Source organism: Protopterus annectens, chromosome 14.part0 (assembly GCF_019279795.1).
Source record: "Protopterus annectens isolate FY-2018-M chromosome 14.part0, PAN1.0, whole genome shotgun sequence".
Taxonomy (NCBI): Eukaryota; Metazoa; Chordata; order Ceratodontiformes; family Protopteridae; genus Protopterus; species Protopterus annectens.
This window is the reverse complement of record NC_056748.1, coordinates 145,233,657-145,245,761: the sequence shown is the minus strand read 5'-3', so window position 1 is coordinate 145,245,761 and position 12,105 is coordinate 145,233,657. Positions and strand designations below refer to the sequence as shown.

Genomic DNA, 12,105 nt, shown 5'->3' with positions numbered 1-12,105 from the left:
AATATTAGAGAACATAAAGGTGATGACACCTTAATGGATGCCATTTAAGTCCTTTAAAAATAAAGCATTTGATTAAGTCCATGGTGGGAATGTTAAATTATATTTGGGGGTTGTACATGTTTCCTGCTGACAAACTGTACTCATCCCTCATTAGACCCGTTATAGAGTACAATGCCCTGATGTTCATCGTGTTACCCTGCTGCAGTCATCACACTTGGGTTATCCTGTCGTCAGGCGGTCCCGCAGTCGGCTGGAATTCCAAAGTCTTGGTCCGGCGTCGGTTGCTGTCGCTTCTTCCCTGACGTCAGTGCGCCAGGGGTATATATAATGCAACCGACACCATTTTCTTCAGTCTTTCTTGCCGCGTGGTGCCCGAAGCAGAAGCAGGTCGCAAGTGCCGGTCGGCCGACTACTGAGATTTTCCAATTCGGATTTCAGACCGAAGTCTTCTATAAAGCTAAGTACCCCGTTGGGGAAACTTTTCTTGCCTCAGACCGATGTCAGAAAAAGTTAACAATTGTATTTCTTGTGGGAAGCAAATACCTCATAAGGATTTTCATTCTTATTGCATACCTTGCCTAGGCCCAGACCACGACGTCACTAGTTGTCATTTTTGTTCTAGGTTTAATAAGAGTACTATTAAAAGACGCTTTGATTTCGCATGACACTACTTTGGTAGGAAATTTAACTACACCATGCCGTCGGAGCAACCGACTACCAGCGTGCACAAAAAACGCAAGGATAAGGACAGACAGCCCAGGCCTAAGCCAGATTCCGAGGCCTCGGCTGGTCCGGTCTCCGGTCCTCAGTGAGGCTCTGATGCAGCCCCTGACTACCGCAGATCTGGAACCTGAGACCCGCTTCAGAATTTTTGACGGAATGTACCAGGCCGATGCAGCCATTTAGTTAAGGCCCTACCGACAACATTGCTGAAAAAGATGTCGGTGCTGCAGAAACACCATCGGTTTCTGAAGGCGTCTTCAGACCGACGACACTCACCATTAAATCGTATTCTAAGACTAAGACTCCTATTAAATCTAAAAAGACTGCACTTCAGTCCCCTGTTCAAGGCCCCATGCCTAAGAAACAGATGCTCAAAATGGCTGAAGATTTGATCACTTTAATCAGGGGTTCCCAGCCCCCTCCTGACAAAAGGCCTAGACAAGAGGAAGATTATGCATCCTCTGAGCAAGTGTCCATTTCTTCAGACTCCTCTGAGGACCAAGATTACTCCTTCTCCCCTTATGAAGATTCTGATGCTGAGGATTCCATTCCCTCAGCTTCTCCTCCTGAAGACTACTCCTTTGGGGAAACTTTACACACTATGAGGGAACATTTTCACTGGGAAGGTGAGGACTACTCTGACTCGAAGAAAAGGCTCAGAGAGTTTCTTTTACTCCCCCAACACAGACCACTTGCCATCCCACCAGTTTTAGATATTGTGGATGATGTTTACTTAGAATCCAGTTTTAACCCTGATTCTCTACCTCCTGCTCCGGCTAAGCCTGACAGATATTATAGAGTGCCTGATTCCCACAAATTTCTTTACAAAAGCCCTGTTGCTGACCCAGAGACAATCTCCCAGGGTCCCAAGGGGGGCTAAGGCTTCTATGACTAAAAATCCTGTACCTTCTGAGAGGGATTCCAGAGCACTAGACAGGTGGGGGAAAAAGGTTTACACCTCAGGCACTCTAGCTGTGAGGGCACTAAATTGCCAATTTCACATGCTTAAGTATCAGCAATTTCTAATCTCTCAGTTAAAGCAAAAAATGACCACTCTCCCTCAACAATCTGAATTGAAAGAAATGCAGGATCTGTTGCATGCCACTGAACAGGTGGGCAAACATACCTTACAATGTGGGTTTGATTCTTTGGAGGCCTCCTGCAGAGCAGCTGTCACTGGGTCTGTTATACATAGGCATGCTTGGTTAAAGGAGCAAACTCTACCTGATCATGTTAAAGCAAAACTTCTAAATGCTCCCTTACAACAGGATGTTCTTTTTGGAGTTAAAGCAGAAGAAGTCTTAAAGAAAATGGAGGACAAGGCAAAATCTATGCAGACAGTCAAAGATTTCCTACAGGTACAGCCCCCTTGCTTCAGCAGAAACTGGCCACCAAAAAATTGGTCCTTTCCAGCTACAGACAGACCACAGAGGGGTAAATACAGACGCCCAAGGGGCAGAGGACAACCACAAGCCCAGTACAAACCTCGCCAATGGGGCACTACAACACAGAAGGGAGGAGAAGACAGGTCCCAATCTACCAGAAGGCAAACTCAATGACTTGCACCTCATCTGGCCAAGCAACACTCTCTTGGCAGCCCCCTTGGGAGGAAAACTCACACTTTTTTCAGACAACTGGCACATTGTCACAAAGGACAAATGGGTCCTAGACATAATTTCACGAGGATACAGATTCCATTTTCACACCTTGCCACTGAAAAGAGGAATGCCAAACCTGCCACAACATCAATGGGCAGAGGCACAAAAAAAATTACAGCTCTCATGGACATGAGAGCCATTCATCTGGTACCTACTCCAGAGCAAGGCCAAGGATTTTACTCAAGACTCTTTCTAGTGCCCAGAAAGGACAATGCCTGGAGACCAGTTCTGGACCTTTCAATTCTAAACACTTACTTACAAGTACCCAAATTCAAGATGCTAACACTACAGCAGCTACTTCCCATGTTGGGCAAGGAAGCATGGCTAGTAACGTTGGACCTCAAGGAGGCATACCTGCATGTCCCTTTCAGACAAAGTTGCAGAAGATACCTCCGTTTCATTGCAGGTTCAACCCATTACCAATTCTCTGCACTGCCCTTTGGCTTATCTACTGCACCCAGAGTCTTCACAAAATGCCTGGCACCAGTAATTGCATACTGCAGACAAAGAGGAATTCAAATATACCCATACCTGGACGACTGCCTCATCCAAGCAGAAAGCAAGGACATTCTATTACATCATCTGGCTTTTGTGAAACATCTACTAAATTGCCTGGGGTACACAGTAAACGAAAAGAAGTCAAAACTAGTACCCTCACAAAATATGACATTCCTGGGTGCCAGCTTGAATACAATGGCCCAGAAGGCTTATCTGACGCCAGACAAACAACTACAACTGACTCAATATTTCAAAATAATGGCAACAAAGGCCCAATGAACTGCAAGAAAAATTCTGCAGGCCTTGGGCTTCATGGCATCTTGCATACTACTAATACCATTTGCAAAGCTGCATATGAGGAAATTACAGTGGTACCTAAAAAGTGTATGGTCTCAACACAGCCACAGCTTGGACACAATGATATCTCTCATTCCCTGCCTACAAAAGGAGTTTCTATGGTGGTCACAGGCATGTCACCTCAATAAGGGTCAGCCTTTCACCTTGCCCCCAGCCAGGCAAACTGTCACAACAGATGCATCAGATTACGCCTGGGGGGCTCACATGGCAGGACAGTGCGTTCAAGGCATATGGACTGCAGATCAAAGGAATCTGCACATCAATCAAAAAGAAATGCTAGCTGTACAGAAAGCTCTGACAGCCTTCAAGGATCTATTACATCCAGGACAACTTGCAATAAAGACGGACAACACCACAGTAATGTGGCACATAAACAAACAAGGGGGTACTCACTCCTACCCTCTGTGCAGGCAAGCAATGACCTTATGGAACACAGCTCTGGCTTACCAAGTTCAGTTACAAGCTCAATTCCTGCCAGGACAGAAGAATACATTGGCAGATGACCTCAGCAGAAACATCATGGATCTCCATGAGTGGAAACTAGATCCACAAGTATTTACAATGATAACTCAAAAATGGGGCCTTCCAGACATAGACCTGTTTGCCAGCCCTCAAAACTATCAACTAACAAAATTTTGTACAAGGGCACTTCACCATCAAGCGTGGAAAGTGGACGACTCTTTCAGTTGGAAAAACCTGACAGTATATGCCTTCCCTCCATTGCCTCTCCTCACAAAGGTACTTCTGAAAGTCAAAAAGGAGAGACCACGACTGATTCTCATAGCCCCAGACTGGCCATGCCAGCACTGGTACCCACTATTGAGGAATATGGCCCACGGCCCACCATGGATATTACCACAAATTTCCCATTTACTCACACAACAAAACAATCAGATTCTTCACAGCCATCTCAAAACCTTAAATCTGGCTGCATGGCAAATCAGCTAAGCATCCAGCCAGCTCCTCTTTCCCAAGCAGTTATGGATGTTATTCCGGAAGCTAGGAGGCCAAGCACCAGGAAGGCTTATTCGGACAAATGGAAAAGGTTTTGTGCCTGGAACCAATCTAAAGGCCAAGACACAATTCAGCCTCACATGCCTCACATTCTACAGTATTTAACTGAGATGTTGCACAAAGAACTTTCTTTCTCCTCCATTAAAATCCATGCTTCAGCTATTTCGGCCCACTACAACACGGCTCCACCCTTATTTTCGCATCCACTTCTAAGGCAGTTCCTCAGAGGGGCAAAAAACATTAGACCACCCAGGAGAGCACCTACACCAACATGGGACCTCAATTTTGTTCTGGAAAAACTAACGCTACCTCCCTTTGAACCAGCTTTCTCTGCAGATCTTCAGTTCCTATCATGGAAGACTGCCCTGCTGCTAGCAATAACTTCAGCTAGAAGAGTCTCAGAGCTACAGGCACTAATGGCAGTGGAACCTTTCCTCATTAACAACTGCAAAAGGCAAATACAAATTGCAAATTGCACACCACCTCCTCAAACTCAGGAACCCCACACAGCCCACCTGAAGACACTGACACTGGAGGGTATAATATCTCACCAAACCATTATTGGGTGACTTTCAACTACCGAATATTGACTGGGAACATTACTCAAGCCCTAACTTTCGTTCATAAATTCCATGGAACAGCTAGTCACTGTTGCCACCGAGAGGAGAAAATATACTAGATCTCATTGTCACAAACAAAATGCTCCACAATCGAGTATATCCCTCATTGGTGAGATCTGATCATAAACCAAGCCCCTGAGTCAGAGGAAAACCACAACCCAGCTGCGGAAAGCCCTACAACAATCACAAATAAAACAAGACTTTTCCACAAAGGGCAAACGGCCAGTCTGGTGGACCCCAGCCATTAACAAACTTTAACACAAGGAGAGAAAGCCATTACATGAACAAAAAACAAAAAAAAAAAGGAAGTACCCTGATCATTATTAGTAAAAAAACACGAGCACTCATAAAATCAACTAAGGCCAGTTTTAGGTGAAGCTGCTCTAAAAAAACAAAGCATCAATGGGACCGGATCAATGGCCCCGCTCCCTGTGTGTGTGCTACAAAAAGAGAAAATGAATGATAAACGGCGCATATAAGGCAGCTGTTTAATCTCAGCCTTACTCCAGGAGTGGTGCAAGGAGTGGCGTAGACGGCAACTGTGGTCCACTCAGGTGAGGTGCGCTTGACCCTGGTGGTTATCCGCCCCCAAGCTTAACAAGTCTAGGGTCGACTTCTTCAAATAGTCCCGCCATTGATGAGAGGAAAGGCAGTCCCCACAGCCCTACCTTTGCAAAGCAAGAAGACACACACCCCCCCACTCTGGTGTAGAAAAAAAACCAGCTTAAATGTAAACCCATATGTCACAAGATGGGTTGCAAACTGGCTTAAGGACAGAACCCACAGGGTTAGAGTTGCTGGGTGCCTGGCCAGTCAGACAACAAGTGGTCACAAGTGGTAGGTCCTTCCTTGTCCCCCCTTTGTTGGCATTGCATTACTCTCAAGTACAGGCCAACATGGGAGGGCTGACTTTGTGACAAAGTTTGCAGATGACTGCAAACTGGCCTCATAGTGAAAGTGCATCGGACACTGATATCCTTCAGAAGGGACTCACGGAAACAGATAGTGTATAGTTATACCTTGGGAAAAACAAGACATTGCCCACCTGATCATGAAGGGATTCACATCCAGATCTAGTGAGGTCATTGTTCCCCTGTACTCTTCACTTATCAGACCAATGATAAAGTACAATGCCCCATTCGGGATGTATCTCACCCGACATCGGATAAGGGACTCCAAAATCTGTCATATGCTGCCAGATTGAAGAAACTCCAGCTCTATTCAGTCGCATACCGCCTGCTCAGAGGTGACATGCCACCTCAAAAATCCAAATCCACCAAAACCACTAGAGCAAGCCGACTAAAAACCTTAGCACGGATATAAATAGACGGCTTGGAGGGATAGATTTATCACCAGAGACTCCCTATGCTGTGGAATAAAATCCCGGTCCATGTGAGGCAGAGCACCTCGCTGACTCTGTTCAAGAGAAATCTAGACCTGTGGATGGGAGATCGTAGGTTTACCCCGGGAATCATCTCTGGTATTTTTCATATAAGGTGGCGTAAGCCACAATAATTTGGGCTAGGCTTATAAATGCCTTAGGGCAGATAGCCTAGTATAAACCTATGAACCTATGAACCTATAAGACAGAGTTTCTCTACGAACTAATCCTTCCTTTATGCCTAAGGTGGTTTCCAGTGTGGCTTTAAATCAAACCATCCACTTACCCACCTTCTTCCCAAATCCACAGAACAAAGGTGAGAGACTCTTGCATTCCTTGGACATTCACAGGCAACTTCGTTACTACTTGTACAAAACTAAGGCTTTCAGAAAATCTGACCAGCTCTTTGTATCCTATGCTACAGCTTCTCAAGGGAAGGCTATATCAAAGCAAACCATTTCCAAATGGATAGGCCATTGCATACGTTTTTGCTACACCCATCATGGAAAACCAGTTCCTGCTACCATTAGGCCCCACTCTACCAGGGCAACAGCTACTTCTACAGCCTTTCTCAGGGGGGTTCCAACCAAGGAGATTTTGGAAGCTGCAACTTGGAGTTCAGTACACACCTTTACCAAACACCATCACTTACCACTTTACTCTAAGACCAGGGCGGGCTTCGCCACTGCAGTTCTGCAGGGCCTTCTAGCCTCCTCTAACCCTCTATGATACCTCCACCCATCCTTAGCTTTGGGATTCAACCCAAGTGTGATGACTGCAGTAGGGTAACACGATGAACATAGTACAGCTTTGTACCTACCATAAATGTAGATGTTCGAGTGTACACCCTGCTGCAGTCCAGGTTACCCTTCCTCCATCCCCTCTGACCTACTGGCTAAATCTCTTCAATACCTTCCTGATGTATTTGCTTATAGCTGAAGGGATTTTGTGTTTGTGCAAGTTTACTCAATTTGGTACTAATTACTGACCACCTTTTTGGGGGCACCTGACATTTGGTGCAAGAAAAACTGAAGAAAATGGCGTTGGTTGCATTATATGTACCCCTGGCGCACTGACGTCAGGGAAGAAGCGACAGCAACCGATGCCGGACCAAGACTTTGGAATTCCAGCCGACTGTGGGACCGCCTGATGACAGGATAACCCAAGTGTGATGACTGCAGCAGGGTGTACACTCGAACATCTACATTTATGGAAGGTACAAAACTGTACATTTGGTATGTACCTCTCAAGACATCTGCAACAACTGGAAAGGCTGCATAAATACTTCACTAAAAGAATCACAGGCCTACAACAGATGCCCTATGCTGACCATCTAAAAAAACTGCAGCTATACTCTGTCACATATAGTCTACTCAGAGACGATCTCTGCTTAACATACAAGGCCATGTCAAACCCAGAGCTGTTGGACATGCTACACTTAAAGAAATCCCAGTCCCTCAGAGACACACACTGCAGGGATCTAGACCTTGTCATCACAATGAACAAAACATGCTGGAGGGATAGGTTCCTGACCCAGAGACTCCCCAGACTCCGGAATAGACTGGCCATACATGTCAAGCAGAGTGCCTTTTTGGCCCTTTTCAAAAGGAACCTTGACGATTGGATGGGAGATAGGAAATTCACCCTGGGTATCACGTCAGTTGCCCTGCTAGACAGGGGTCCAGGGAAGTAAATATTGTGGGGAGAAATAGCCAGGGAATTGTTATGGCTAGGCTTGCATAGGCCCTAGGGCCAATAGCCTAGTACCAACCTATGATTAAAAATTGTGTTTGGGTACTTTTATTGTTCAAGATTTCATCTGGTTAAAACAGGGATTATTTAGAGTATGACAGGAAAATACATGCTGGGGAAGTTGCACCCAGCAGTAAGTTCAGTGCCTCTACACCTTAATAGGCAAACAAATAATAAGAAACATCTCTAACTGTTGATAATGTTTCTGCCAGAATATTTTTGGTGAGCTGGAACCCCTCAGAAGTGCTGTGAGTGGTACAGCCCTTTCCCCAAAGTCCCTAGGAGCCTCTTTTTTTTTTTATTTGACATCTGATGTGGGATGGTGATGTTCAGTTCTCACTTCTTCTGTGCTCTACATATTTAACAGAATTTAATTCCTCATTTGTACATTTCTTCTCTTTGAGTCACACGAAAATTCAGATATAGACAATTGAATTTATTTGCCTGTGAATGAATTTAGTAATATAGCTTTGTTCTACATGCTCACCTTTACCTTCTCACAGTGGGAACACTAAATAATAGCAGTGGATCGGGTGGTTCTAAGGAGGAGACGCTCTGTTCTTATTCTGCACAACTTGGGAGTTAAGTAGTCATCGTATTCAGCCCAGTGTGGCATGCATAGAGCAGACCTTTCATAAATGTACTATTTTTTGTGAAAACTGCTAAAATACTTCTACTTCCTGACCCACATTTAAAATATTTCATGTTTGGGCTGCTTTTTTACTTTTACACCTGTTTTTGTCTGTAACATCCAAATAGCTCATTGAATCCTGCTTCTGTATGTAAGGAGTGGTCTTTGTATTTCATGTCCCTGTTAGGAAGCAAAGCTGAGCCCACCCCATCCCCATGAAGCCGGCTTTACTTTCTCTGTCCTCTTTTCGTATGTAATTGTACCTATTTAAGTTTGCATATCTTCCCCTGACACTCCCATTTGTCCGTTTTGAGTAAATGTGTTTTATTTTACAATGGACTATCTCAGACACTGTATTCCCAGAGCTGTTATTTAACTCTTATTCCAGATGTGAAGCGTGTTCTTATTCTCTAAGCAGCACTTTACTTCCAACAGATGAATTATGGTTCACATCATAAAACACTTTGAATATGTTCCAAAAACAAGGAAATAAAATTATTTTCATTTGCACTCCCAAATTTCTCTCTCCTTTGTGTGTGTGTGACCTTGTAAAGACCAATAATTCTGAATAATCCTTTGTATGGCAGTGTTAGAGTTTATTAGTTCTCAGCAGACTTTTACACAATGTATGTTTTGTAATGAATGCAACATGCAGATACTGATAGTAAAGTAATTCAGCCCACGGTGATGCAGCGGTTATCGTTGCTGCCTTACAGCAAGAGGTTCTCCGGTTCGATTCTCAGCTGGGGTGCCTTCTGTGTGGAGTCTGTATGTCCTCCCTGTGGTTGCATGAGTTTCCTCCAGGTGCTCCGTTTTCCTCCCACATCCCAAAGACATGCAGTAGGTGGATTGGACACTCTAAGTTTGCCCTAGGTGTGAGTGTGTGCCTTCTGTGGAAGGTTGGGCGCTGGGCTGGGAACTCGACACCGTAAAACTCCTCTGACAATCATGAGCGGACAGATGATCTGCTGTGGTGACCACTTACCAGGAAAAGCCAAAAGAAGAAGAAGAAGATTCTATCAAAAGTATACTTGGTTACTGCTACAGGTACTGTACACATGTGTGGTTTTTAAAACTGTTAGTCTCTGTGATACTCCGCATTTCTGCATCTGTTAAATCAGGATATTCATGTAGATACAGTTTAACCAGCTTGGTAATGTGGAACATCTCAATGCTGTTGTCACCATCTCCTGCAACAACTGGTCCATTACAGGCATCCTTGTATTCCGCAGTAGCAAACTATCATAGGCATGCTCGTGTTACTTTCTGTGTGAATGAATACTCTAGTAAAAGTGTGTGATCACTTTATACAATTAAGAAAAAAACCTTCATACTGGTTAATAAAGAAGAATCTCATAGTCAGATTAGTCGAAGTCTTAGTATGCCTGTCATTAGTGGAAGTGCTACTTCACAGCAGTAGTATACAGTGATTGTAAGAGAAATCTTTGCACTCCTTTTGAACGGGGAAACTGCAGTAGAACATGTTCTTCCTTCTCTACCTCAGACTAGATTATGTTCAGATTGGCAGGTGTGGGGTGAAGCCTCTTTTAGAGGTGGCATATGAAATCAGGATTCTAATTCTACATCAAACTCATTTTTTAAAATTCAGGTAAAACTGAAACTCACAACATCCATGCTTATGGCATACAGGTCAGAGGTCAATTTTTTTTCTTACCCGCTTAGCTTCTGTGTGCCTCATTCTATGCTTCCAGCAGGAAGGCCAAGATTAACATTGATGTAAAATGAGTATATACGCAAGTCATTGAGTAGCATCAGAGCACTTTTTGTGTAGTGATGTAATGCTAAATTAAAACAGACTGGAATATGGAATGAATTAATAAACACCAGTACGTGCAGCCAGTGTGATATTTAAAAGCAAATAAAAGTTTGATGCTGATAATGTAGAATCATAATCATCATCATCATCAACAACAACCTCCTTTTTTCTACATAGGCTTGGGGGTTGGTGTTCTTTTATTTGCAATGGTGATGGACAGGTTGACAGACGAGATCAGACAGGAGTCCCCGTGGACTATGATGTTTGCAAATGACATTGTGATCTGTAGTGAGAGTAGGGAACAGGTGGAGGAGACCCTAGAGAGGTGGAGATATGCTCTAGAGAGAAGAGGAATGAAGGTCAGCAGGACTAAGACAGAATATATGTGTGTGACTGAGAGGGAGGATAGAGGAATGGTGAGGATGCAGGGAGTAGAGTTGGTAAAGGTGGATGAGTTTAAGTACTTGGGATCAGCAGTTCAGAGTAATGGTGAGTGTGGAAGAGAGGCGAAGAAGAGAGCACAGGCAGGGTGGAGTGGATGGAGAAAAGTGTCATGAGTGATGTGTGACAGACGAGTACCAGTAAGAGTGAAAGGGAATGTCTACAAGAGGGTAGTGAGACCAGCTATGTTATATGGGTTGGAGACAGTGGCATTGATAAAAAGGCAGGAGTCAGAGCTGGATGTGGCAGAGTTAAAGATGTTAAGATTTGCAGTGGGTGTGACAAGGATGGACAGGATTAGGAATAAGTATATTAGAGGGTCAGCCCAGGTTGGAAGGTTTGGAGACAAAGCCAGAGAGGCAAGATTACGTTGGTTTGGTCATGTACTGAGGAAGGATGCTGAGTATATTGGTAAAAAGATGTTAAAGGATGAAGCTACCAAGTAACAGGAAAAGAGGAAGGCCTAAGATAAGGTTTATGGATCTGGTGAGAGAGGACATGCAGGTGGTTGGTGTGACAGAGCAAGATGCAGAGGACAGGAAGAAATGGAAACAGTTGATCTATTGTGGCGACCCCTAACGGGAGCAGCCGAAAGAAGTAGTAGTAGTTTTGTTCAACTGTTGTCATCTGTCTTGATTCAGTGCCACTCTCATACCTTCTACGACAGTCATAGATCTTCTTTCACACAGTTCATAGGTGTACAAGACAGTGGTGTGACCAGTGCTCCCACTGGGAAACCCCTCTTTGAGTCCGAACACTGTTTTTGCTCATATGATTGGGTCCTTGTACATAGCCTGCACTAATTTCTGCCAGTAGTTTTTGGAACTCTGCCACCTGTTTGCTGGAGGTCCTCATTTCCTCTGCTTTTTTCCTGCCTGTCCCAAGTCTTCTTCACCAGATTGTCTTCTGCCTTACTGCACAGGTGCCCAAACCCCCATAATCTGTTCTGTTTGACTTTCTCTGCAATTTTGGCTACTTTGACGTCAGCACTGAAGTTGTAATTTGTCTGTCTGTCTGTCACATGGTGTGTATCCATTCACCCATCTCAGGCACTTCATCTCCATCATCTCTAGCCTACATAACTGCTCTGCCTTTACTGCCCAGCTTTCTGTACCATACAGTAGTACTGGTCACACCACTGTCTTGTACACCTTACTTTTCAGCTTCTTTGGCATTCTTCTGTCATAGACTATACATGAGACTCTATGCCACTTTGGCTGCAGGCCCTCTGATTCTAGCTTTGACCTTCTCAT

At 44.3% G+C, this 12,105-nt stretch overlaps 1 protein-coding gene across 1 annotated transcript in view; it reads left to right on the top strand.

Annotated features, from left to right (window-relative positions):
* Nucleotides 1-12,105, top strand: part of ATRNL1 (attractin like 1) — a gene marked incomplete in the record, with an annotated part of 6,064,901 nt that overhangs the window by 655,360 nt on the left and 5,397,436 nt on the right.